This window comes from Macaca mulatta, chromosome 1 (assembly GCF_049350105.2).
Source record: "Macaca mulatta isolate MMU2019108-1 chromosome 1, T2T-MMU8v2.0, whole genome shotgun sequence".
NCBI classification, from domain to species: Eukaryota; Metazoa; Chordata; class Mammalia; order Primates; family Cercopithecidae; genus Macaca; species Macaca mulatta.
The window spans coordinates 8942971-8970188 of NC_133406.1; the positions used below are offsets into that span (position 1 = coordinate 8942971).

At 43.4% G+C, this 27218-nt stretch overlaps 1 protein-coding gene and 1 pseudogene across 1 annotated transcript in view; one reads left to right on the forward strand and one right to left on the reverse strand.

Annotated features, from left to right (window-relative positions):
* FMN2 (formin 2) overlaps positions 1–27218 on the reverse strand; it is a 398910-nt gene that overhangs the window by 332328 nt on the left and 39364 nt on the right. The gene's annotated exons all lie outside the window — the stretch shown is intronic.
* On the forward strand, positions 12055–14466 carry LOC106995175 (26S proteasome non-ATPase regulatory subunit 2 pseudogene; annotated as a pseudogene).

Genomic DNA, 27218 nt, shown 5'->3' on the forward strand with positions numbered 1-27218 from the left:
AAATACTTCTATTATTCTGCCCACTCTTTCTAAAGCTTTCAAAAGCTTGCTCAATTAGCAAAGTAAATCACGTTTGTTTCTAGATCTTATTTTTCTTTCTTCTTGTCTTTCCTGTATATTATAATTCAGGCAATTAACGAATTGTATCTATTAATCTAACATATCCCACTTTCTCAGTGATTCCTACTAACCTGTAGATGTTCAAATTCCATCTTCTTGGTCAATGCATTCTGCTTGATCCTTTCTGGAGACAGGTCCTGACAAACCTTTTCTACTTTGCATAAGGCCGTCCCATCAAAAGAGTGGATGCTTTCTCTTACCATCCCAGGGCCAACCAGGATCTCAGCCCGCCACCTTAGCCTGCTCTAACTCAGCTGTTGGAGAGAAAAAATTCCCCCTGTGAAACAAGTTCATGGTGTCTCTATTTCGGAGACTAAACCCTGCCCTCACTACCTCCCACAGTGTTACTGGAACCAGTTTCCTGACTCTGCATTACCTCTCTAGCACTTCCTTTGGAAATGTAACAAGAGCAACATGGATGAATTAAAAGGAAATGCCTCTGCCGAGACATCTTAAGAGAAGGCAATCAATAAATTTTAAGTATCCTAAAATAAATTTTCGGAAGTAGTGAATGGTTTGGAGTTTAAACAAATGGATTCTTTTTTATCTGCCTCAAACCCAGCTGAACATTTCCCTCTGCAGGAGGCTCTTTTCAATGACATACTTCTTGTTGTTGTTGTTGTTGTTGTTGTTGTTGTTGTTGTTGCGAGACAGGGTCTTACTCTGTTGCTCAGGCTAGAGTGCAGTGGTGCAATCATAGACCCCTTCGGCCTCCTACTCCTGGCTCAAGTGATCCTCCTGCCTCAGCCTTCCAAGTAGCTGGGACTATAGGTGTGCACCACTGTGCCTGGCTGACTTTTTTTTTTTTTTTCCAGTAGAGACAGAGTCTGACTATGTTGCCTCAGCTGGTTTCAAACTCCTAGGCTCAAGTGATTCTCCTGCCTCAGGCTCCTAAAGTGCTAGGATTACAGGAGTGAGCCACCACGTCTGGCCCTTTTCAATTATATATATTTATAAAAATTCTGAGTTTTAGTCATTATTTAAAAAAAAAAAAAAAAAGTATTTAATTTTGAAGTCCCAGGACAGATGGTCAGATTTTTTTTATGATATAGCTAAAAAGTCCTTTTATATACTAACAAATTGTGGATTGCTCATCAAAAATTGAGAGTATGAATTATCAAAAAACATTACTCAATAAAGCATTGCCCATCTAATCTCCAAAACTAGACAAGCTTACCCCTTCAAAATCTAGTAAGTCGCCAAAATCAATTATTTCCATCTCAGATGTGTCTGTAGAATGTGCTTCTTATTCATCTCAATCACTTTGGGTTCTCAAATGTAGTTTAAAAATATTTTGATAGGCCAGGCACAGTGGCTCATGTAATCCCAGCACTTTGGGAGGCCAAGGCAGGAGGATCACCTGGGGCCAGGAATTTGAGACCAACCTGGCAACATAGCTAGACCCTGTCTCTACAAAATATTTAAAAATAGCGAGGCATGAAAGTGCATGTCTAATCCCAGCTACTCCAGAGATGGGGGTGGAGGTGGGAGAATCACTTGAGGCCAGGAGTTAGAAGCTACAGTGAGCTGTGATCGCACCACTGCACTCCAGCCTGGGCAACGGAATGAGAGTAGTTAAAAAAATAAAAATTAAAACAACATGTATAGTCTCTTACATGATTACCACATCCCTGTAGCTAGCTCTCCACTAAGCAGAAAATCGTCTTCATCAAAAGCAAAGATGAGTGGCCAGGTGAGGTTGCTCACACCTGTAACCCCAGCATTTTGGGCAGCCAAAGTGGGTGGATTGCTTGAGCTCAGGAGTTCGAGACTAGCCTGGGCAACATGACAAAACCCTGTCTTTACAAAAAATACAAAACTAGCAGGGTGTGGTGGTGTGAAACTCTAGTCCTAGCTACTCAGGAGGCCAAGGTGGGGGGATTGCTTAAGTCTGAAAGGTTGAGGCTGCAGTGAGCTATGATCACAACACTGCATTCCAGCCTGGATGACAGCACAAGGCCCTGTGGAAAAGGGAAGGGAAGGGGAAGGGGAAGGGGAACTCCTGGCCTCAAGTGATCCTCCTGACTTGGCCTCCCAAAGTGCTGGGATTACATGAGCCACTGTGCCTGGCCCATCAAAATCTTTTTAAACTAGATTTGAGAGCCCAAAGTGATTGAGATGAATAAGAAGGGAAGGGAGGGGAGAGGAAGGGAGGGGAGGGAAGGGGAGAGGAAGGGAGGGGAGGGGAGAGGAAGGGAGGGGAGGGGAGAGGAAGGGAGGGGAGGGGAGAGGAAGGGAGGGGAGGGGAAAGGAAGGGAGGAAGAGACAAAGGGAGGGAGGAAGGGAGGGAGGGAGGGAGGGAGGGAGGAAGGAAAGAAGGAAGGAAGGAAGGAAGGAAGGAAGGAAGGAAGGAAGGAAGGAAGGAAGGAAGGAAGGAAAAGATTAGCGTATTTCTTTCTTGCTACTACAAATCTGAGATCTCTGGTTGGTCCAAGGGTAGTGAGTTATTTCAATTGATTTCAATTGATTGTTCACAGTCAGTTACAGACCAAATTCCTTGTTTTACTCTTTCCTTCTTCTCTCTACTACACTTGAGTAACTTTTAAAAATAAGTAAATACAAATATTTGAGACCTCGAATGATTCTGAGATAGAATTGAGATTGCTGATGTGCCTGTGAAGATGCCCTTAGCAACAGGTATCTCCCGTCCCTGTCCCCACCCATCCTTCACAGCCCACCTTGGTTTCTGCCACTGGAATTGCTCACCATTTCTTGAATGTGTCAGGATCTTTCACAGCCAACCATATCTCTGAGGCAGAAATCAGGTTTTCTGCCAAGAACGACCTGCCTTTTCCACCTGGAAAACTCCTACTTAACCTTCACGTGCTGCTTCAAATGCCATCTTTCTAGAACGGGGCCTTCTTCCACTTGTGCAGGTGGAGTTTATTGCTTCATCTGTGTTCCCAGAGCACTTTGTACCATCTGTGCCAGCATTCACTGTGTTTGAACTGAGAATTCTCTTTGATGCATTGTCTGTCTGCTCCCTATCTCCAACGAGAACGTAAGTTCTCCTAAGACATGGACATGTATTCTTCTTAACTGGGTAGGCCTTGTGAGTATTAACCCTTTTTTTTTTTTTTTTTTTTTTTTTTTTTTTTTTAATGGAGTCTCACTCTGTCACCCAGACTGGAGTGCAGTGTAGCGATCTTGGCTCACTGCAACCTCTGCCTCCTGGGTTCAAGAGATTCTCCTGCCTCCCGAGTAGCTGGGATTACAGGCATGCGCCACCATACCTGGCTGATATATCTATTTTCTGTAGAGATGGGGTTTTGCCATGTTGGCCAGGCTGGTCTCGAACCCCTGACCTCAGGCGATCTGCCTGTCTCGGCCTCCCAAATGCTAGGATTACAGGTGTGAGCCACCGCGCCCGGCTGGTATTAACACTTCTTGAATCCCTTACTACATGTTAGCTTTATCATAATCTAACAAAAAGTTCATAGAATTTAAATGAGGCAACTTCTGGGCTTAAATCATAACTCCATCTTTTTCTAGAAATTTCACTGTGAGAACATTTGGTCCCTGGCCTATAAAACAGTATCACACAGGCTGAGAGTAGTGGCTAACACTTGTAATCCTAAGATTTTGAGAAGTCGAGGTGACAGGATCACTTGAGCCCTGGAGTTTAAGGCCAGCCTGGACAACATAGTGAGACCTCATCTCTACAAAAAATAAATAGATAAATAAATTAGCTGAGCACGGTGGCACGCACCTGTGGTAGCAGCTACTAGAGAGGCTCAGGTGTGAGATCACTTCGGCCCAGGAGGCTAAGGTTGCCGTGAGCTATGATTGCACCACTGCACGCCTGCCTGAATGACAAAGTGAAACTGTCTCAAAAGAAGAAAAAAAAAAAACCGTAAATACAACCAGCTCAAGGGGTACTTTTTGAGAACCGAGATTAAATGAGATGATACATGAATTTTGCCTGAAAAAGTCCTGCCATGAATATAACAGCAAAAATGATGATAAAATGGCTCTAGCATCCACTCAGTCCCCATTCCATGCTGGGCATTGCCCTAGCCCCTTTACAACCCACGTTGTAAATATCATTAACCCTCCATCTTAACAACTAGGAACCAAGCCCACAGAGGACAAGTGAGCCAGTCAGTGCCACATAGCAATCACCCAGCAAAGCCAAGACTCATACCCAGCTGGGGATTCTACCACACATACTCTATAATGTTCTCTTACATAGGTGCCTGATATTTTATCTCATCCTCACCAAAACGCTTCGATTTTCCTCACCTCACAGATGAAAACACTAAGTCTCAAAGAAGTAACTCGCCCAAAATCACAGGGCTACGGAGCGAACAACTCAGACTGGGCCTCTGGAAAGTTTAGTGGATTTTATTGCCAGTGTTTTGTGGCTGTCTCCAATAATCACTGATGGCTCTGAGTAAGGGAGAAGGAGGTGGTGAGTTGCAAAGTAGACACTCCGCAGGGTTGAAAGGCTGAGAAATGCCAAGCCAGTGGCAGGCTTCTCTCTGCATGGATCTGCTTAGTAGAGCAGCAAGGGTTCCAGAAACAGAATCTCCTAGATTGGTATTCTAGCATGACATGAGCTTCTTGGGATGTTGTCTCTACTTAATCCTAGCTTATCCCAGAAGTAGGCACAGGCAACAGGGCCACCATGCTGGGAACAAGCGTAAGAAGAAGAGAGCTTGGTATGTATGAGTCTACCGCATGATGCTATTGCTAGGACAAATTTGGAAACGGAAACAAAAGGTCACGCATATGGAACCCACCCCCACACACACACATCCTCCTCCTGGCTCTATGACAGTAGAAGATGCAAAGGAAGGAATTAGAGTGGGGTGAATTTCAAAAACTATAGCCTTATAAAAGGAAACCAATTTTGAGCTAAAGGAAGGAATGAAAGGAATGTAAGGCTTTTTTTTTTTTTCTTTTTTCTTTTTCTTTTAAATGAGCTCAGACTATCAAAAGGGTCCAGTGAAGAGCACGGAAGATTTAGACTGGGCCTAGACGAGACAGGATCGGGACAGGATTAGACAGAGGGGAGACTTATGTGTATTCTGTAAATGTCAGAGCCCATGCTGGTACCTACCCTCCAGAAGGAATAAGACAAGAGAATATGAAAAGTGCTGATAGCAGGGATTAATTCAGAACAGTGACATGCATTAAAAAGTCCATTGGAGGCCAGGCATGGTGGTTTATGCCTGTATTCCCAGCACTTTGGGAGGCCGAAGCAGAAGGATTGCTTGAGCCCAGGAGTTCGAGACCAGCCTGGGCAACATGGCAAAAACCCATCTCTATTAAAAAAACAAAAAAAAATTAGATGGGCTAGGTGGTACACATCTGTAGTCCCAGCTACTAGGGAGGTTAAGGTGGGAGGATCGCTTGAACCTGGGAGTTTGTGGCTGCAGTGAGCTATGATAGCACCACTGCACTCTAGTCTGGACAACAGAGCAAGACCCTATCTCAAAAAAAATAATGAAAAAGTCCATTGGTTCCTCTGCTTTGCTACACAGACAGTTCTGCTCCTTCAGAGGCAGACTTACACTTTTCAGTGATTCAGTCTTAAAATTAGATAGCAAGTCTCAAGCTGAGCGGGGCAACGTCTAAATGCCTATCATAAAGATTTTCTTAAGCAAAAAGAAACACTGTACGAAACTGCATTCACAATTTTCTAAGACTCCTGTCTCTCAGAATCCAGATTTTGCCCACACCGGAGCTTACATTTTCTCAAAGGTGTTAGCTGAAGGTGAGGTCTGAACAATGTGCTCCGGGAAAACACATACCAAGCAGAAGTAGCACATATATTAAAGCTGCCTGTTGGGTCTCTTTTCACAGAAAGCAAAGCTAAAATAAGGGCTCAGCCTTAAGATCTGTCACCAACCACGTATAGCACAGGAAGCAAGCTGGAACTGAGATTAAGATCTGTGACATGCTCTGCTACTTATAGACTAGGGTGCCTTGTTGGTGCTTAGAATGGGAATTGACTCACCCGTTAGTAGACCATATAGCCATTATGGCTACACTCATTATCATCATTTAAAAACAAGGTCGGCCTTCACGTGCAGTGCTTCATCCCAAATATAATTCAAGAGAATAAAGTAGAGAATTTGAACAAGTCATTTCTAAAGACCATGTCCTTAAATCAACACAACAATTGGGACTTAGAAGCCAGGATATTTATGCATAATATCCATGTATAGTCCCATAGAAGGATGGTTTAGGATCTACTACATATTTTTTATCTTCTGAAGCTATGGATAAAGGGAAAGTTCCTGTGAGAACCCATAATCTCTTTGCCTTTGAACATACTTGTGAAATGCTAATACATGTGGATGCATAGCCTGTAATGATTATTCCAAAATAGATTTAGGGACTTCTGCATAATAGGCACAGCAGTTAGGAGCAGGCATTTCAGAGTTTAACATACCTAGATCTGAATAGCTTCTCTGCTAATTATTATGACCAGTCTCTCTATAAAAAACACACCTGACAAAACGTCCAAGGGGTGTTAAAGATCAAATGATATGTGTAAAACCCCCAGCAGAGTAAGAACTCAGAAAATGGTGACTATTAGCATTAAACAGGTCATTAGAGGGTTTAGTTTGACTGTTACTGGTGAGGCCACACCATTGGTAAGAGTTGAGAAACGAAACCAATTTTCAGCACCTAGCTCAGTACTCTTTAGCTGGATTTTAGTCTCAAATTATTATTAAATGTCAGTTTGACCTTAATTAAAGCTTTGATCCAACAAGGTTGTAAGCAAGATATGCCTTCCCTGTTTTTCTTGGTCTCACGTTGTAAAAACTTTCCTCATGCTTACAGGCATTGCTTCTTGTTCATAATTAATGAGTGCATGGGATGGACTGATGTCTTGTTTCATCCTGTCCACAGAAGACACTACCCAGTTTCCACCCAGTTATTTGTTGACTATGTCTGATGGCTGGCTGAAGGATTGCTTGATGGCTGGAAGAAGGATTGCCGTATCTATAAGCAACCATGATCTTTGTACCTTGATATAAGCTTCTGTACAAAATTTTTGTTCACATCCTTAAAAGTGAAAACATATTTCAATAATGGTTAATCATTTAGCTAAAGGAGCATATAACCCTTTAGCAAATACAACTTAATTAAAAATTCATTTTATCTGAAAAGGAAGTTGTGTTATTTTAACCTATCAAGAGATTTTAATAGAGTAAGTGCTATATCAGAAGAGGACAAAAAATACTTAATCAACATTAGCATTTATACATATCAGATTGTTTTCTCTAATGTTATTGTTACCTTTACTGTAACCGTATTTGTTTCCACCTGTACTTGGGGGAAAAAAAAACACAAATGCTTTTTTTCTTGAAAAATCTATAAAGATTTCACTCCTCTCTAATTTCAAAAATTTACCTCAAAGAATTTTTAATTTTAAAATGTAAAGCTATTACAATTAATTTTCCTGGAATATATTTTGCAGGGGTGAAATTTTAAGACGCCTTCCTGAAACTCCTTCTATTTGGAAATGAACACTATTCTGAGAATTCTTCTGCATAATTTGAAATGACCAGCAGAGGGCAGAGCTAAAAATTTGACACTAGAATCCCTGTGCATGAATGAGAAGAAATTTCCAAAATGAGGCTGAGGAGTTCTATTTTTGACTGAAATTTAGCACCTCGGTTGCTATATTTGCTGAGCTTAGAGACATGCCAAGAAGAAATGTCAACCTAACATTCTCTTCAGTACAAATGGGGAAAATAAAAATCAACAGTGCAATAAAATAATTTAATGCAGTACAAATGCTAGAATTAACCAAAAACAAAGAACTGAAATAATGTGACATAAATAGTAGCTTGCTCATTTTATGCACACATATGAGGTGCAACTAAATAACTTACAAATCAAATACTTGGTGATAAAGGTAGACAAAAATATCTGTAAAAATTAATCTGTGAAAAGTAATTTTATCTGTATCTGTATGTGCATTACATAATAACTTCTTAATCTAGAATATAAACCTTACAGACAAGATTCTTGCAAAAGTTTTCCAAATTTTTGTAGGGTTGTTTGAAACTTTGATAAGTACAAAAATGGTTATTTTATTCTCCACATTCTGTAAGTTCAATGTTTTACAACCCCTTATATTTCAAAAGCACATTTCGAAAAACGTGTTAATATATAAAGGAAGAAGCAAAAGGAAGAAAAACCCTGGGGTTTAGGCTTATGGGTACAGTATATATTGAATAAGATTACATTTAATATACAGAGATTTTTTTTGTTTTTTGTTTCTTCGAGATGGAGTCTCGCTCTATCGCCCAGGCTGGAGTGCAGGGGCATGATCTCGGCTCACTGCAAGCTCCGCCTCCCGGGTTCACGCCATTCTCCTGCCTCAGCCTCCCGAGTAGCTGGGACTACAGGCGCCCGCCACCTCGCCCGGCTAAGTTTTTGTATTTTTAGGGGTTTCGCCGTGTTAGCCGGGATGGTCTCGATCTCCTGACCTTGTGATTCACCCGCCTCCGCCTCCCAAAGTGCTGAGGATTACAGGTGTGAGCCACTGTGCCCGGCCAATATACAGAGATTTTATTCAGCAACATATCTGGGCATGAACATCTGCATTTTACATCTCAAGTTTTTTCAAATAGAGAAAAGGTTAAATAGAGAAAGTTCTTGTAAGAAATAAAAAGTGGTGTTAATTCCACCGAAAATTCTGTTAACCCCAACTGGAGACAAACTCAGTCTCAGTCTCTCTCTCTCTCCTTCTCTCTCTCTTTTTCTCTTTCTCTCTCTTTCTTCCTCTTTCTTTCTCTCTCTCTCTCTCTGTCTCTGTGTCTCTCCGTGTGTCTCTCCATGTGTCTCTCCGTCTCTCTTGGCTGAGCAGTTTCTCAGTTACACACAGGAAGTTAACCAAAGTCATAATAATGATCAATCCAGGGAAACTGTTTTGTTATTAAGGCTTAGCTCTGGCACAGCACTTCTCATGAGCAGAGCTGTATTGTAACTCTTGAGAATTCAAAGGTGAGTGAAATAAAAGACAAGAGCAGCTTCCATGGCGAAGTAGCAACTAACATTCACAGAACACACTTTCTAGAGCAAGACTTTCCCAAATCTGGCTTATCAAAAATTCATATTCCCAGAGCCCAGTCTCAGATCTAGTCACTCAGACTTTCCAGAAGCAGAGCCCAAGAATTTGCATTTTATAAATATTGCCAGGTAGCACAGTAACACGGAATAGCATAAGATGAAGCTGCCGACCTAGCCAGGAGGTAGCTAAGGGAGGTCCCTGTAGATCACAAATAAGAGCTACAGTAGCACCCTAGGGTAAAGCATCTCCAAGTGTAACAAGATTGGACTTGGTTTTTAAAAATCAGGGCCAGGTGCAATGGCTCACACCTGTATTCCTAGCACGTTGGGGGGCCCAGGTGGGAGGATTACTTGAGTCCGGGAGTTTGAGGCTGCAGTGAGCTATGATTGCTCCATTGCACTCCAGCCTGGGTGACAGAGAGAAATCCTCTTTTAAAAAGAAAAAAAAAAATCACTCTTTTGTGGAGAAGGAACCAAAGGGAGCAGAGTGGACCCATGGAGACTAATTAGGGGACTACCGCTTGAGACCAAGCTCAACACTAAGGTGACTTGGACCAGAGTGATGGCAACAGAAAGAGACAAAAGGTCAACAGATTGGCTATGGAGGGTGGAGAAAGGGCACAAGAAGTAGAGTCTGCCTTTGTGGGTTGGAATTCCATCTTCTGCTGCTTACAAAACGATCGACTCTGGGCAAGTTACCCTAAGTCTCAGTTTTCACATCAGAAAATGGAAGTCAGATTAACTGAGTTATTTAAGTTAAGACCAATTAATTGAAGTGATCATGTTAAATACTTAGCACAGGGCTTGACCCTCAGTCAGTACTGAATGTCATGGCATGAAGAAACAAGAAATTAAAAGCCTCAATTTTCTATGACTCGTTCCTCCACTCCGGCCAACTAAACTGGAAAAAACCAAACAGACCCACTTAGATTCACTAATCTGCATTCACCATGGGGTCTCATTGCCCCGTCTTCCATCTTACCCTGAGGAGAACATCATCCTCCATTAGTTCTTTACAGCTTATCTCCAAAATGAGTCTGAAATTCCCATTCTATCAAGATTCCATTTTAAAGAACAGACCCTATAACAACTGTCAAGTGAAATGGTACAATAACGATACTAGATTGGTGTTCACTTATTTGGGGGCAAGTTCCTAAATAAACTCAAAACAGCCTATAAGGAAAGTGAATGTTTTCTTACTACATAGTAAATTAGGCACTTACTCTTCACTATATACTATTTATTTTTATTTTTATTTTTTGAGACAAAGTCTCAGCTTACTGCAACATCCGCCTCCTGGGTTCAAGCGATTCTCCCATCTCAGCCTCTCGAGTAGCTGGGACTAGAGTTGCATGCCACCACGCCTGGCTAATTTTTTGTATTTTTAATGGAGATGGGGTTTCACCATGTTGGCTAGCCTGGTCTGGAGCTCCTGACCTCAAGTGATCTGCCCACCGTGGCCTCCCAAAGTGCTGGGATTACAGTGTGAGTCACTGTGTCTGGCCATACTTTTTTTTTTTTTTTTTTTTTTTTGAGACAGAGTCTCGCTCTGTCGCCCAGGCTGGAGTGCAGTGGCGTGATCTCAGCTCACTGCAACCTCCGCCTCCTGGGTTCAAGCAATTCTCCTGCCTCAGCCTCCCAAGTGGCTGGGACTACAGGCACATACCACCAAGCTCGGCTGATTTTTTGTATTATTTTACTAGTAGACACGGGGTTTCACCATGTTAGCCAGGATGGTCTCGATCTCCTGACTTTGTGATCTGCCCGCCTTGGCCTCCCAAAGTGCAGGGATTACAGGTGCGAGCCACTGCACCAGGCCATACTATTTTTTTTTTAAATCATTTTGAACGTGGCATATGTAGACCCCATCTTTCAGTTACACAATTGACACCCGGGAAGAAGAGTGATTATATGTACCAACAGATGTCACCCTCAAAGACCAGCTAATTGATGCATGAAGCTCAAAACCTGTCTCCTGAGCGCCCCTGTCTGCAGGGGATTGTGTCAAATGTTGTAGCTTTCTAAGGCTCATAACGCAAGGTTTCTGCCTCGACCCGTGGCCTGGCTTCGGCTGCCATCTATTTTGAATATGAAAATTGCCTCATTGTCCCAGCGCCCTCACTCACACCTGTGATTCCAGCACTTTGGGAGGCTGGGGCAGGAGGATCACTTGAGGCCAGGAGTTCAAGACCAGCCTGCACAACACAGCCAGAGCCTGTCTCTACAAAATATATAAAAATGAGCAGAGTGTGGTGGTACATGCCTGTGGTGCTCGCTACTCAACAGTCTGAAGCTGCAGTGTCATATAATTGTACCACTACACTCCAGTCTGAGTCACAGAGCCAGACCCTGTCTCAAAAAAAAAAAAAAAAAGAAAAAGAAAAATTGCCTCATTGTAGTAAAAACATTAGGTGCATTTCAAATACAATACTAAAGAAAAAGTTTTTCCCATATACACACACACACACACACACACACAGATACACACATACATATATATACGCACACATATACACACACACACACACACACACACACTATGATGTACCCATGAAAATTAAAACATAAAGGGCAGTAGCAGCAGAGGTGGAGGAGGGAGGCCGGGACAAGACGCCAGTGCAGCCCCCAGCGGCGGCTCCCCAGCAGCGCCGACAAGAAGTCAAGTGGCAAGGAGTGGCAGGATGCCGGGGACAAGGACAAAAAACAGGAGCTGTCTGAGGAGGAGAAACAGCTTCGAGATGAACTGGAGATGCTCGTGGAATGACTCGGGGAGAAGGACACATCCCTGTGTTGACCAGTGCTGGAGGAATTGTGAAGGCAGATTCGTTCTTCTACAACTTCTATGACTTCAGTGCCCAAGCCTCTCAATTTCTGCATCCACACTACGGCAAACTGAAGGAAATCTTTGAGAACATGGGCCCTGCGGAGAATAAGCATTTTGCTGCTGCTATCATCTCTGTTTTGGCCACGGCCGTGAGTGGGGAGCGTGAGTGCCTCAGGTATCAGCCAGTAGGCTCCCAAAAGGAGTTGGCGTCATGGGGTCATGAGTATGTCAGGCAGCTGGCAGGAGAAGTGGCTAAGGAGTGGCAGGAGCTGGATGACGCAGAGAAGGTCCAGCAGGAGCCACTGCTCACTCTGGTGAAGGAAATCATCCCCTACAACATGGCCCACAATGCAGAGCATGAGGCCTGCAACCTGCTTATGGAAATTGAGCAGGTAGACATGCTGGAGAAGGACATCGATGAGAATGCACACACACAAAGGTCTGCCTTTATCTCACCAGTTATGCGAATGACGTGCCTGAGTCTGAGAACTCAGCCCTACTGCGTTGTGCCCTGGGTGTGTTCTGAAAGTTTAGCTGCTTCCCTGAAGTCCTGAGATTGGCCTCGATGCTCAATGCCACGGAGATGGTAGAAGACATCTTCACATCCTGCAGGGATGCGGTCGTGCGGAAACAGATGGCATTCATGCTAGGCCGGCACGGGGTGTTCCTGGAGCTGAGGGAAGATGTCGCGGAGTATGAGCACCTGGCAGAGATCGTGTCCAGTGTACCGCTCAACAGCAACTTCTTGGCCGTAGCTCAGGAGCCGGACATCATGGAGCCCCAGGTGCCTGAGGACATCTGCAAAACCCACCTAGAGAACACCAGGTTTGGGGGTAGTGGCTCTCAGGTGGACTCTGCCCGCATGAACCTGGCCTCCTCTTTTGTGAATGGCTTTGTGAATGCAGCTTTTGGCCAAGACAAGCTGCTAACAGATGATGGCAACAAATGGCTTTACAAGAACAAGGACCACGGAACGTCGAGTGCGGCTGCATCTCTGGGGATGATTCTGCTGTGGGATGTGGATAGTGGCTTCACCCAGACTGACAAGTACCTGTACTCCTGTGAGGACTACATTAAGTCAGGAGCTCACAGGCAAAGTGAACTCTGGGATCCGGAATGAGTGTGACCCTGCTCTGGGACTGCTCTTAGATTATGTCCTCCACAAAGCAACACCATGAAACGTAGTTCCATCTTTGGGCTAGGCTTGGCCTACGCTGGCTCAAATCGTGAAGATGTCCTAACACTGCTGCTGCCTGTGATGGGAGATTCAAAGTCCAGCATGGAGGTGGCAGGTGGGACAGCTCTAGTCTCTGGAATGATGGCAGTGGGGTCCTGCAATCGAGATGTAACTTCCACTATCCTTCAGACCATCATGGAGAAGTCAGAGGCTGAACTCAAGGACACTTACACTCGTTGGCTTTCTCTTGGACTGGGTCTCAATCACCTGGGGAAGGGTGAGGCCATCGAGGCAATCCTGGCTGCACTGGAGGTCGCGTCAGAGCCATTCCACAGTTTTGCCGACACACTGGCGGATGTGTGTGCATATGCAGGCTCTGGGAATGCGCTGAAGGTGCAGCAGCTGCTCCACATTTGTAGTGAACACGTTGACTCCAAAGAGGAGGAGGAAGACAAAGACAAGAAGGAAAAGAAGGACAAGGACAAAAAGGAAACTCCTGCTTTCTTTCTGGGAAAGAAACATGGGAGCGCATCAGGGAGTGGCTGTTCTGGGGATGGCCCTTATTGCTATGGGGGAGACTGGTGCAGAGATGGCACTACGAACCTCCGGCCACTTGCTGAGATATGGGGAACCTACACTCCGGAGGGCTGTACCTTGAGCACTGGCCCTCATCTCTGTTTCAAATCCACGACTCAACATTCTGGATACCCTAAGCAAATTCTCTCATGATGCTGATCCAGAAGTTTCCTTTAACTCCATTTTTGCCATGGGCATGGTGGGCAGTGGTACCAATAATGCCCGTCTGGTTGTAATGTTGCACCAGTTAGCTCAATATCATGCCAAGGACCCCAACCACCTCTTCATGATGCACTTGGCACAAGGCCTGACACATTTAGGGAAGGGTACACTTACCCTCTGCCCCTACCACAGTGACTGGCAGCTTATGAGTCCAGTGGCCATGGCTGGGCTGTTCACTGTGCTTGTCTCTTTCCTGGATGTTTGAAACATTATTCTGGGCAAATCACACTATGTATTGTGTGGGCTGGTGGCTGCCATGCAGCCCCGAACGCTGGTTACGTTTGATGAGGACCTGTGGCCGTTGCCAGTGTCTGTCTGTGTGGACCAGGCAGTGGACGTGGTGGGCCAGGCTGGCAAGCCCAAGACCATCACAGGGATCCAGACACATACAACCCCAGTGTTGTTGGCCCACGGGGAACGGGCAGAATTGGCCACTGAGGAATTTCTTCCTGTTACCCCTGTTCTGGAAGGTTTTGTTATCCTTCGGAAGAACCCCAGTTATGATCTTTAAGTGACCACCAGGGGCTCTGAACTGCAGCTGATGTATCAGTGGGCCATGCCTCCTGCCGCCAAGGGTGGACACGGCTGCAGACTTCTGGGGGAATTGTTGCCTCCTGCTCTTTTGTTACTGAGTCAGATAAGGTTGTTCAATAAAGACCTTTATCCCGCCCCCCAAAAAATATATAAATAAATAAATAAATAAGAAAAGGTTTTCTCCACTTGTCCTGTGACCCTGGGACCATGGCTCAGAAGTCCTCTTGTCCAACCGTCTTCAGTAAATATAATCAAAATACAATTAATATTTACCAAAACATGAGGTAACTTTCAGATTCAAAATAGCTCAGTTCGTTCTGGTCTTTAATCTCAGCTATATTTTGGCTTTGCACTAGCAGCTTTGTTTTTTTCAGACACCCTCTTTTCATGCTCCTGACTGGGTCCGAAGGAGCCTCAGTACAGCCTAACTAGGACCATGAGCAGCTCAATATCAGAAAACAGTGATGACAATGAAGCCACCGTACTCCTACCTACAGGCTTAAACACAGCCCTCTTGCAACTTCAAAGCTACAGGGAGACTCTGATAGATTTATGATCTGCACCCAAAGCACATCCCATCAGTCTGATCAAAACTGTCCTCGTCTCATGTAGCTACTTCCAAATGAATCAGTGTTGCCAAGTTTTTCCACACAAAGCATCATGGGAACTAAGTCTAAATTGCCTTAGAAATTGTGGCTTTGAGCATCTGGTTCCCCCAGGCCAAATGTCCCAACTCAACCACCCAACTTCCGAGGACTTCCCTCAGAAGCCCCATGTGAGCCCTGCCCAACGTGCCACATAGACACATTCTCTCCTGTCCTAAGAGGAGACAGTGAAATCCAGTCTCAGCAACTATCCTCTCCCCTTCATTTCACTGCACAAAATGCAAACATAGGAGACACTTAAAACTCTTCAAAGTTCTCATTTCACCATGGTATTTAAAGTACAGGGCTGGGCGTCATGGCTCACGTGTGTAATCCCAGCACTTCAGGAGGCCACGGCGGGTGGATTTTCTGAGGTCAGGAGTTCAAGACTATCCTGGCCAACCTGGTGAAACCTCGTCTCTACTAAAAATACAAAAAAGGTAGCTGCGTGTGGTGGCGGGCACCTGTAATCCCAGCTACTCAGGAGGCTGAGGTAGGAGAATCGCTAGAACCCTGGGGTGGAGTTTGCAGGGGGAGGAGTTTGCAGCGAGCTGAGATCGTGCCTTTGCACTCCAGCCTGGATGACAGAGAGAGACTCCATCTCAAAAATAAATAAATAAACAAACAAATAAATAAAATACCGTCGTCTGTTATTTTTCATGCAGATTTCTCATGCAGATTATCATGCTAAGCTCCACTCTTGTCTTAGGCTGTCTTCCATCTTTGAATCCCTAGTATTTTCTTAAAAGCATCCCTTTGAATGCCTAGTATTTTCTTAAAAGTAAATTCTAAAAATGTCCAGGATTCTTCATAACACATAACACCTTCATAACACATTGACCTGACCCAGAAGTGAGGTAATTAGTTTATTAAAGAAATATTTGTTACCCAACTACATTTAACGAATGCACAGGGCCTTAGCTACCAAGAATATGAGGAAAGTTAGACTCTGTTTTAAATGAAAAACAATTTCCTTTTCTAATATAAGGCAGTGTGGCGTGGGGAAAAAGCAAATTGCCCTGAACAGCAGGAGACTAAGATCCTGGCTCTGTCAAATCTATTTTGGACAGAAAAGTCGCTTCACCTTTTGAGCTCCAATGTCCTCGCTTGCCAATTTAAGAGAACTGGACTATATTAAATACTTGCTAAGGTCTTCTTCAGTTTTGATATTTTTATTATTCCCTCATAAAACAGCAAATTAGTCAAATATGTACACTGTGCAGACACATGGCTTGAAATAATTAAAACAGGAAAATTCTTCCCATATCCTGGGATAGGCTGTGTTTGATAGCGGGAATCAGGGAATACCATAAATCGAAAACTCCTGCTAAATGGAAGCGACTCCCCCCCATCCACAGCATTTAACCTGGACATCAGCTGCTCTACATATAAAAGCCTGTAAATAGCATGAATTAAAAACACAAAGCACAGAAAGAGAAGTCACTCCCAGGAAAACAGCAGGCCCCAGCAGTCATTTTACACACTATATACCCAAAGGAGAAAACAGCTTTGTGTTTCAACCTGCATGGGTCTGTGTTGTGGCAAGTTAGGGCCAGAGATAGCCAGAAATGCAAAAATGCAGTCGACGGTTTTGTGCTGATAATGGAACTTCAAAGCAAGGAAGAAAATGAACATAATTTTCTTGTGCTTCAGTGCATTCTGCAAAAGGAAAATAAAAACTATCTCACCAGGCTTGTAATGAAGATTAATACAGTTAATAATTGTAAAGTGCTTAAAACAGAGCCTGGTACATAGAAAGCTTAATGTGTTTTTAAATACTAAAAACAGTTTTGTTTTGTTTTTTAAGCACCAATACAAAAAAACGGACAATGACCTGAAAACAGGTTACATACTGGAATGGGAATCACGATTAGCAAACCATTCACATCCAGAGGAAGAAAGAAAGTGAGAGTACGCCAATGCAAGCACTCACCTTCACACAATCTTAGCCAGCAGACCACTCACCAGGCCACACCCTCTAGCAGTTTACCAACTAAAACCAAGTTACCTACCCAATAATACCTGTAGGCATCCTATCTGAACCCCCTTAGCCTGCAGACCTTGAGAATCTTGGCTGCCCTCCTTTCTGCCATTCACCCCCTCTGGTCTTCTGACTTTGTAGCCTACTCTTTAAACCACCGCTTTAGGCTGGTATCTTCAATTCCCACCCTCACTAACCTTCCGATGCATCTACCTGGGCAAAAAGCCCAAGTGAGCTGGCACAGAAGCTCTTGAGCTAATCACACACGTGGACTGACTTCACCTCCCATCTTCCCACCACACCCTACACCCCTGTCTCCAAACCTCAACCTGCTGAAATCTGGGCAGTGCTCTCAGCGCTCCAAATTCCTCTCTACAAGGGCATTATCAATAGCTTTCAGTCTTAATCTTGATCTCTTGGCAACACTGAATATCACTTAACACTCCTTCTTCCTTTTTAAAAACTATCTTGTGTTTTTCTCTTTATCATTCTCCTTGTATCTTTTTCCCCCTAATTGGGTAAGTATTTATCTACATGTCAGTCTCTTCTTGCTTCCCACTCCACAGGCACTTTCCAGAGCATAACGGCTTCAAGCATCATCTGCACACTGAAGAATCATCAATCTCTCTCCTCCTAGGCTCTCTCTCCTGACCTCAGATACAAATAACTAATTGCCTTTTTGTATACATTTAAAGAGGTACCCTCAAATTCAGTAGGATTTTAACTGAATGAATCATCCCCGCAACCTGCTCCTCATTGTGAATTTTACACACAGAGCGAATTGCATCACCCTGTACCCTAGTGCTCAGACCAGAAACCTGGACATCCTCCTTGTCTCTGCCCGCTCCCTTACCTTTATACGAGCCACCAAATCCCCAAGGCTTCTCACGTCTACCCTCTGAGGCAGTGCTTCTTAAAGTGTGGTCCCCGGACCAGACCGGCATCATGGGCATCACCTGGGAAGTTGTTAGAACTGCAGCCGGCATCATGGGCATCACCTGGGAAGTTGTTAGAAATGCAAATGCTCTGATCCTAACTCAGACCAGCTGAGTCAGACACTCGGGGGTGGGGCCAGCAAATTGTGTTTAACAAGCCCGTCTGACTCTTAGAGTTTGAGATTAGTAGAAGTAACAATATTAATCCAAGTATAATTAGAATCTGCCTTTTTTTAGTCCCAAATTTCTTTCCCAAATATAAATAAGATGATTTTATTAATTAACTATTATGGTATTATGAAAAGAAAATTAAGATGTATGATTTGTTAAAGGAAAAGCTCTGATTCTTGCACTAGCACAACTCCCTGGATACTTGGAAGTCTTTTAAAAGGGGGAAAAATTGTGTGACCGTATGTGATTTTTCGTTTGTTTGTTTGTTTTGAGACAGAGTCTCGCTCTCTTGCCCAGGCTGAAGTGCAGTGACACAATCTTGGCTCACTGCAACCGCCAGCTCCCGGGTTCAAGCGATTCTCTGGCCTCAGCCTCCCAAGTAGCTGGGACTACAGGCATGCGTCACCATGCCTGACTAATTTTTGTATTTTTTTTTTTTTTTTTTAGTAGAGATGGTGTTTCACCAGTTGGGCCAGACTGGTCTTAAACTGCTGACCTCAAGTGATCTGCCTGCCTCAGCCTCCCAAAGTGCTGGGATTACAGCCATGAGCCACCGTGCCCCGCCCACACGTAATACTTTTTAAAAATAAAAGGACTTTCTACTACCTAACTCCTTCATAGCTTCTTGAAGGCATTCTGTCTCTCCTGGATTGCTGCAACGGTTTCCTCAGAGTCTTCCAGCATCCCAACCGCAAACACAGCACACCTCTCCGTCCACACTCCTCTAACACCCAGAATGCTCCCTCTAAAACATGCAACTGACCACATTACACTCCTCCACCGAACGCCCTCCAGCGGCTCCCCGAGATAGGGTTCACTTCTTAAACGCTTCTTCCAGAAGTCTTCACAAATGCCTCTGGGTCCCAGGCAGCATTTCTCTTTTCTTTTTTCTTCCCTTTCGTTATTTATTTATTTATTTACTTATTTATTTATTTATTTATTTATTTATTTATTTATTTATTTATTTTGAGATGGAGTCTTGCTCTGTCGCCCAGGCTGGAGTGCACTGGTACAATCTCAGCTCACTGCAACCTCTGCCTCCCGGATTCAAGCTATTCTGCCTCAGCGCACACAACTGCACCCAGCTAATGTTTGTATTTTTAGTAGAGACAAGGTTTCACCATGTTGGCCAGGCTTGTCTCAAACTCCTGACCTCAAGTGATCCGCCCCTTGGCCTCCCGAAGTGTTGGGATTACAGGTGTGAGCTACCGCCCCTGGCCACAGCACCCTTTGTTAAGACGCTTCTTCTGGCCCTCCTCCTCTACACTGGGCCCCCAGGTTCTGGACATACTTGACCACTCAACACCTCAAAACTCCTCTATCACCCTTTATCAACTACTGTACCGCTTGCTGTGTCTGTTCACCCAGTAGCCCCTTTCCATAGTCAGCTACACAAGAACAAGAAAAGGCTCTATATTTTTCATAGAAAAATTCCATAAATATTGTGTGACTGGCTGGTGACCACACATGGTTAGAGACAGAAAGAAAAGCTCACAGAATAAATTCACTATCTATATATTACATGAGTATACAGCAGGGGCTAGCCAACCTCAGTCTGCCAGCCAAACGTGGCCAGCTGCTCCATTTTGTAATACAAAGTTGTATTAGGAAACACAGCCTTGCTTATTCGTGGCATATTGTCCGTGGCTGCTTTTATACCACAACAGTGCAGTTGAGTAGTTGTGTCAGGTACTGTAAAATATTTACTAAAGCCTAAAATATTTTCTATCTGGCCCTTTACAGAAAAACTTGCCAACCCCGATCTAGACAATAAAGGTAATAACAGGAGAATAAATCTTTCAGATTTCCAAAGTCCAGTACAAATTGAGAGGATCTAAAATAAAACAAAACACAAAACAAAACAAAAAAAACTCCTTAAGCTCCTGAATTAAGTGATGTTTTCTCAGTACAGGATCCCTTCACTTTGCCATAGAGTCCCATTTTTTTTTTTTTTTTTTTTTTGAGATAGAGTCTCGCTCTACAGTGTCTACCTCTTGGATTCAAGCGATTCTCCTACCTCAGCCTCCCTAGTAGCTAGGATTAGAGGCGCCCACACCATGCCCAGCTAATGTTTATATTTTTAGTAGAGACAGGGTTTCACCATGTTGGTCAGGCTGATCTCAAACTCCTAACCTCAAGCTCCATCTGCCTCGGCCTCCCAAAGTGCTGGGATTACAGGCGTGAGCCACCGCACGGGGCCGGATTCCCAATTTTATATTCCTTCTGGCTCTTGAGAAAAGGAAAAGGAGGTCAGAAGAAATACAAGTCACATCAATAGAACTAATTAATATTCAGTGCATCTACAGGAGAAGGATAAGACAAGAAAATCATGACAGAAAAGTTGAGCTGAGTCACCCTTTTTAATAAAAGTCCATCATACAAATTCAAAATGAATTCTGAGTCACCCAACACTGTTTGCCAAACTGGTGATTAAAAAAAAAAAAAAAAAAAAGGACCAGTTGTGAAAGTCAAAATGGATATGTAAAACAGCATAATCCTCTTAAAGGAGGAAAAACCACTCATGAAGAAAGTATGTCATTGTCTTAAAAAGCGTGATTGCCATGCGTGTGTTTTCTAAAAATCTATTTTTCTAAGTTTCAACTACCTTTACTGTTGGGAGGCATGCTAAAATCCAGGAAACTACTGACTGGCAGCATTTCCTCTGAGCTCAGAAAACTTCAAGGTGGGGAGAATAACAATAATTATCATTACTACTTTTGCAACAATGTGCTTGAATTGAGCATTACAGGGAAAAAACATCACCCGTTTTGCCCTCTGAAATAAGATACATAAATGGCAACACATATTAGCAATTTATTAAATTATGTATCGGATCAGAAAAATAAAATAATCTCAAAATAGGCTTAAACATAATAATCTCCAACCACACCTAAAAATACATATGCTTAAACGCATATGTATAAAAACTTGGATACTGATTACTACAGGATCCAGTCATACAAACATTCACTGAGTAGTAACTGGGGACAAATTACCATAAATTGATTTAAAAAAAAAAAAAGGAAAAGAAACATGGCCAGGCACAATAGCTCACACCTGTAAACCAAGCACTTTGGGAGGCCAGGGTGGGCAGATCACCTGAGGTCAGGAGTTCAAGGCCCTCTGGCCAACATGGTAAAACCCCGTCTCTACCAAAAATACAAAAATTAGCTGTGCATGGTGGCATGCACCTGTAGTCCCAGCTACTCGGAAGGCTGAGGCATGAGAATCGCTTGAACCCAGGAGGCGGAGGCTGCAGTGAGCCGAGATCGCACCACTGCACTCCAACTGGGTGACAGGGTGAGACTCCATCTCAAAAAAAAAAAAAAAAAAAAGAAGAAGAAAAGAAAAGAAAAGAAGCATGACAAAGTTCTTTCTAAAATGATAGAGTCCAGATAATTAACAATTTTTAAAATATATGTTAAAAGCCTTCTACTTTACACTGAACTATCTGACTACAAACACAGGGGACATAATTTGAGGGGACACAATTTGACCCACTATACAATCAATATTGTGGTAAAGAAAAGTTACCCATCCAAGGCAATTTTTTTCAAACCATATATCAAGTGCATAGCCTACAAAGAAAGAAATCAAGTAGGAACTTCTTGATACATATCCACTTACTATATTCTTTATGAAATAAATCAACTTTGTAACTAAAAAGTAATATTGGATTGGAAAGTCTCCCTTAGAGAAAACTTAGTAAGCAGATTTCTTCCTGTTTATATGTATTGACTGGTCCCATCAATGATTTTATCCCACAAGAAATTATCCAATCAAGAAAATAAAACGAACTCTTTGAAAGAGAAGAGCAATGTTATGTAGCAAAACGATCTCCAGCCCTCTCTGGTTCCTCCCTGTCTTAGGAATTCTAGATGAAATGGAGGTTCCTACTCTTTGGTGAGGTGCTAGGGAAAGCAAAACGCTTCGTTCTTTCATGCCACATTGTCTGTCAAGTATGCCAGACACTTGCACACATACACACAGAGAGCTAAATAAGTACCTCATATGTCAATATTCGAGTGTAATACTTCTACAGACTGACCTAGGGAAAGCACGGAGTCACTACGGAATGGTCATGAACATAACACCAAGTGGGCACGACAGATTTCCCTTCACAATTTGCAGTTACCTCCCCATAGCCTTCCCTACTCTTTCCATTTCCCTTTCACTCATCCAGAAAGATATGGGGGCATGAGGGTTGGTGAAGGAATGTGGTAACTACAGCAGTAAAATTAAGTAAAATGAATTAAGAAAGGAGGATGGCAATAAGCCCAGAAGCAGAGATCCAATACAGAGTCAACTCCCAGACTAATTCCAGAACAGACCCATATCCCATCCCTTCTCCCATCTTCTCCCTCTCCAAGTGTTTTCTTTTCTCTCTCTCTTTTTTTTGTTTTGTTTTGTTTTGTTGCTATTGTTACTGTTTTTTGTTTCTTGGTGAGACAGGGTCTCACTCTATTGCCCAGGCTGAAGTGCAGTAGTGCAATCACAGTTCATTGCAGCCTCAACCTCCCAGGCTCAAGCGATCCTCCCACCTCAGCCTCTCCAACAGCTGGGACTACAGGTGTGCACCACCACACCTGGCTAAGTTTTTTAATTTTTTGTAAAGACAGAATCTCTCTATGTGGCCCAGGCTGGTCTCATACTCCTATGCTCAAGCGATCCTCCTGCCTCAACCTCCCAAAGTGCTGGGATTACAGGTGTGAGTCACTGCACCCAGCTCAAGTGTTTTCAAGATTATCAAATATAGGCAACCTTTGATCATTCAAGACAATTCACTGAATAGATTCTCCAGTTCCTCCTCACTGCAGTCATCATAGCTTTCCTACAGCTCTCTTCTTTACAAAATCAAGGCATATTTATTAAACAGTTATGCCTGATTCTGTAACAAGAACTTGAAGGGCAATAATATTAAATACCAACCACTAATAATTACCTAGCATTTGTGATGTGCTAGACATTGTGCTAAATGCCTTATAAATTAATCTCATTTAATCTTCAAAACAACTCCAGGGATTATTAGACATGAAAAATTTTAATGAGACCTTGGGTAAATGTTTTCACCTCTTAAGTAGGTGGAGGAGATGGGATAAGAATCGAGTCTAGGACTAGAGTCCACTCCTAACTACTCTGGGGAGATCTGTCAGGTAAACACAAGGACACAGCATTACATTGTTCAAGAAACCTTCACACAATATTTAATTTGCATTCAGGCATTACAGGGTACATAGCCAATTATAATATGTGCAACATATCCTTTCAGAGAGAAAATGCAGACTGAGATGGCTAAAGAAGATGTCTGGGAGGGAATGGCATCTAACTCTGAATAGCATCCTATGAGAAAGAGTGGAGCCTAACTGGGAAATAATAGTGAAGAGCAGAAGTAGTGGTGTCCACAGAGCCCCAGAAGTGACAGAAAACATGGACAATTAGTAAAATCAACAACACTTCAGTGTGGCGAAAGAGTTTGGAAAGGAAAGTGGGTCAGGAGTGGTAGAAGTGGGAAAGTTTTGAAAGGCAGAAGGAAGACCACGGAGATCCAAAGAAGCTGCAGTTTATTCTGACAGAGAAACAATTAAAATGACATGGCCAGGTGTGGTGTCTCGTGCCTGTAATCCCATCCCTTTGGGAGGCCAAGGCAGTAGGCTCACTTGAGCCCAGGAGATCAAGACCAGCCTTGGCCACCTAAGGAGACCTCGTCTCTATTAAAAAAAAAAAAAAAAAAAATTAAAAACCAGCTGGTCATGGTGGCATGTGCCTGTAATCCCAGCTATTTGGGAGGCTGAGGTGGGAGGAACGCTTGAGCCCAGGAGGTTAAGGCAGGCAGTGAGCTGTGATCACCCAACTGCACTCCGGCCTGTCTCAAAAAATAAAGTAAAACAACATGATCAGACATATAGCACTAGATTTCTCACCCTTGGCACTACTGACATTTTGCACTGGGTAATTCTTTGTTGGGGGAAAGGGGGAGATGTCTTGTGCATTTGGAATGCTTGGCAGTGCCCCAGTCTCTACCCGCTAGAAGCCAGTTGCACCCCTCTCCCCACTGTGACAACCCCAAATGTCTTTGGACATTGTCAAACGTCCTCTATAGGGCAAAATAACCCTGGATTGAGAACCACTAGACAAGACTGAGGAGACTGGACTGGAAACCAGTAACAGGCAAACCCAAGAAGCTCATGAAAAGGCCAATGTGATCACTGAAGCCAAGTGATGACGGAACCTGAAAGGTGATTTTCCCAATCCTCCCTCATACCGCGACCTTCTCATCTAGCCCTCCATAATCAGCTAGAGAGGATTCCATGTCCATTCTGAGCATAACCCGCTCCACTTCTGAAGCCCGTATCATCTCATCTACCCCTCTTCATCACAGACCCTGACAAACCTCCTTGGTATAGCCTTCACATGTCAAGGACTTTACCACGTGGTCCTCTCTCTGCTTCTCAAGGCTGACTCTTCCACATTCTATGGGACATTAAGTCCCAAACAACACCCTGAACTTCTCAATTCTAATCACAACGGGCCTACCTCTCCACCATGGACTGGTCTTTGGAATGCGAAGCCCACCTCCACCTCTTAAGTCTTAAACACCAATATCCTTCCCTCTGGCCACAACCACCAACGAATTCATTCTCTCTATATTCTCACTACATCTAATTATTCTCCACTGTCCTTAAGAACTTTAATCTTTTGATTGGTCAACATTCTCTTAATTTGTGAGATTTATTTGCTCATGATTTTACCATATAACCTATGGTCTATGCCAGCAATATCAGTTCCCTTGCCCTCAAGGAATAGCCGCTGTAAAGTCCCAAATAGTCGCAAATTCTAGATGTCAAAAGAGAATGATTATTCTCTCTGAAACCTGTTTCCTCTTTAGTATGCTAACTCTTTAGTAGAGTATCCCAGAAATATGAACCAGAAACTCAAAGAAATCATCTACTCCACTGCCTCACATCCAATCAAATGGCAAGTCCTGTCAATTCTAAATCCTAAAGATTCCCTGTATCTGGCTCTTTCCAACCCCACAGCCTCTGTTTCAGTTTAGACACTCTTCTGATCACCCAGATGCTAATTTTAGTTTTCTTCAATCCATTCTCCATCCTGCCACCAGAGTGATAGTTTATAAATGCCAATCTGTTTATGGCTTAACTACTCAAAATTATTCAAAAGCACGCCCAGGTTGTCTTTGTTTACATTCCTGGTCTCCTTTCTATTCATCATTCTCCCAATTTACACTCCAGAAACACTTAGGAACTGTGCTCACATGTACCCCCATGCCTTTCTAAGTACTGCCCAGTATACAGACTTATTTTTTTTTTTTGAGACAGAGTCTCGCTCTGTTGCCCAGGCTGGGGTGCAATGGTGTGATCTTGGCTCACTGCAACCTCCGCTTCCTGGGTTCAAGCGATTCTCCTGCCTCAGCCTCCTGAGTAGCTGGGATTACAGGCATGTGCCAAGACACCAGCTAATTTTGTACGTTTAGAAGAGGCAGGGTTTCACCATGTTGGTCAGGCTGGTCTCAAACTCCTGACCTCAGGTGATCCACCCGCCTCGGCCTCCCAAAGTGCTGGGAATACAGGCGTGAGCCACCGCACCCGGCCTACGGACTTCTTTCATGGCTGCTCCCTGCAGCTAACTCCTACTCATTCCTCAAGTCTTGCCCCAGCTATTATCTCCTGAGTTACCAAGGAGACCCAGTTACAAACCTTCCCCTTTGGTCCCTGTACTATAAATATCTCCACCTAGAGCCTAAACATGATTATGACCTGTGGTGACAGCCAAAGGGCGTTGAACACTTACTATGTGCCTGTAGTGTGCAAAATGCTTTATTCATATTCATACTTTCCTCTCACTCAGCAACTACTATATTTATTCCTCATTTTACCCAAGAAGAAGCAAACTTTGAGAAATCCAGGCATTTACCTAAGTTTGCACCATAGTTGAGAAATCCCAGACACTTTGACTATGGAGCCCACTTCATCCAATAAGCTCCAATAATTCATTTCCATGTGTTTATTTATTTAAAGTGGACCGTAAGCCAGTTCAGGATAGAAGCTTTCTTTTCATCTTTGTGTTCCCAGAAACAGGGCAGGGGGTTGGGGTGTAGGTGTCAGAAGGGAAAGGGGGAGCTGAGAAAAACAAGTGGAAATCATTATTAAATATGAAGAACCCAATCTAAATTAGAAGACAAAGAAATTAAGAATTCCATGAAATGGCAAGAATGAGCTGAAAAATAAAAAATACTGAGAATACAGGGGGAAAAGTTATGTTTCTTCACCCAAAAAAGAAAATAAGAGGCAGTCAAAAACTTCATCGTGCTGGATGGGAGTTCCCTGTATAAGAAAAGGATAAACCAAATGTAAACTAAACTAAATATGGGATACTTTTGAGCAAGTGATTGTTTACTAAAAACATAGACTTCAGCCAGGTGCGGTGGCTCATGCCTGTAATCCCAGCATTTTGGAAGGCCAAGGCAGGTGGATCTCTTGGGGTCACGAGTAAGAGACCAGCCTGGCCAACATGGTGAAACCCTGTTTCTACTAAAAATACAAAAAATTAGCCGGGCGTGGTAGTATCCGCCTGTAATCCCAGCTACTCAGTAGGGTGAGGCAGGAGAATTGCTTGAACCCAGGAGGCGAAGGTTTCAGGGAGCCGAGATGGCACTATTGCACTGCAGCCTGGGTGAGTGAGTGAGACTCTGTCTCAAAAATAAATAAATAAATAAATAAACACAACAATCTTTTGAACTGGACCCAGGGAAATCCTTGTTCAAATGGTCTGGGGGGTGTGATATTGGAATACTGAAAAGGAAACAAAATCAGAATATGCTATCTGCCTCTGCAGTGCAACAGTTACATAGCATCCATATGTCTTCCAACTTATAGATAAACTATTAACCATAAAAGTATACCCTAAACATAAAAGTGTATCTGGTAGAAGCTGGGAGGTAGACAGGGCTCAGACTAAATGAAGGCGAAAGTGGAGACAC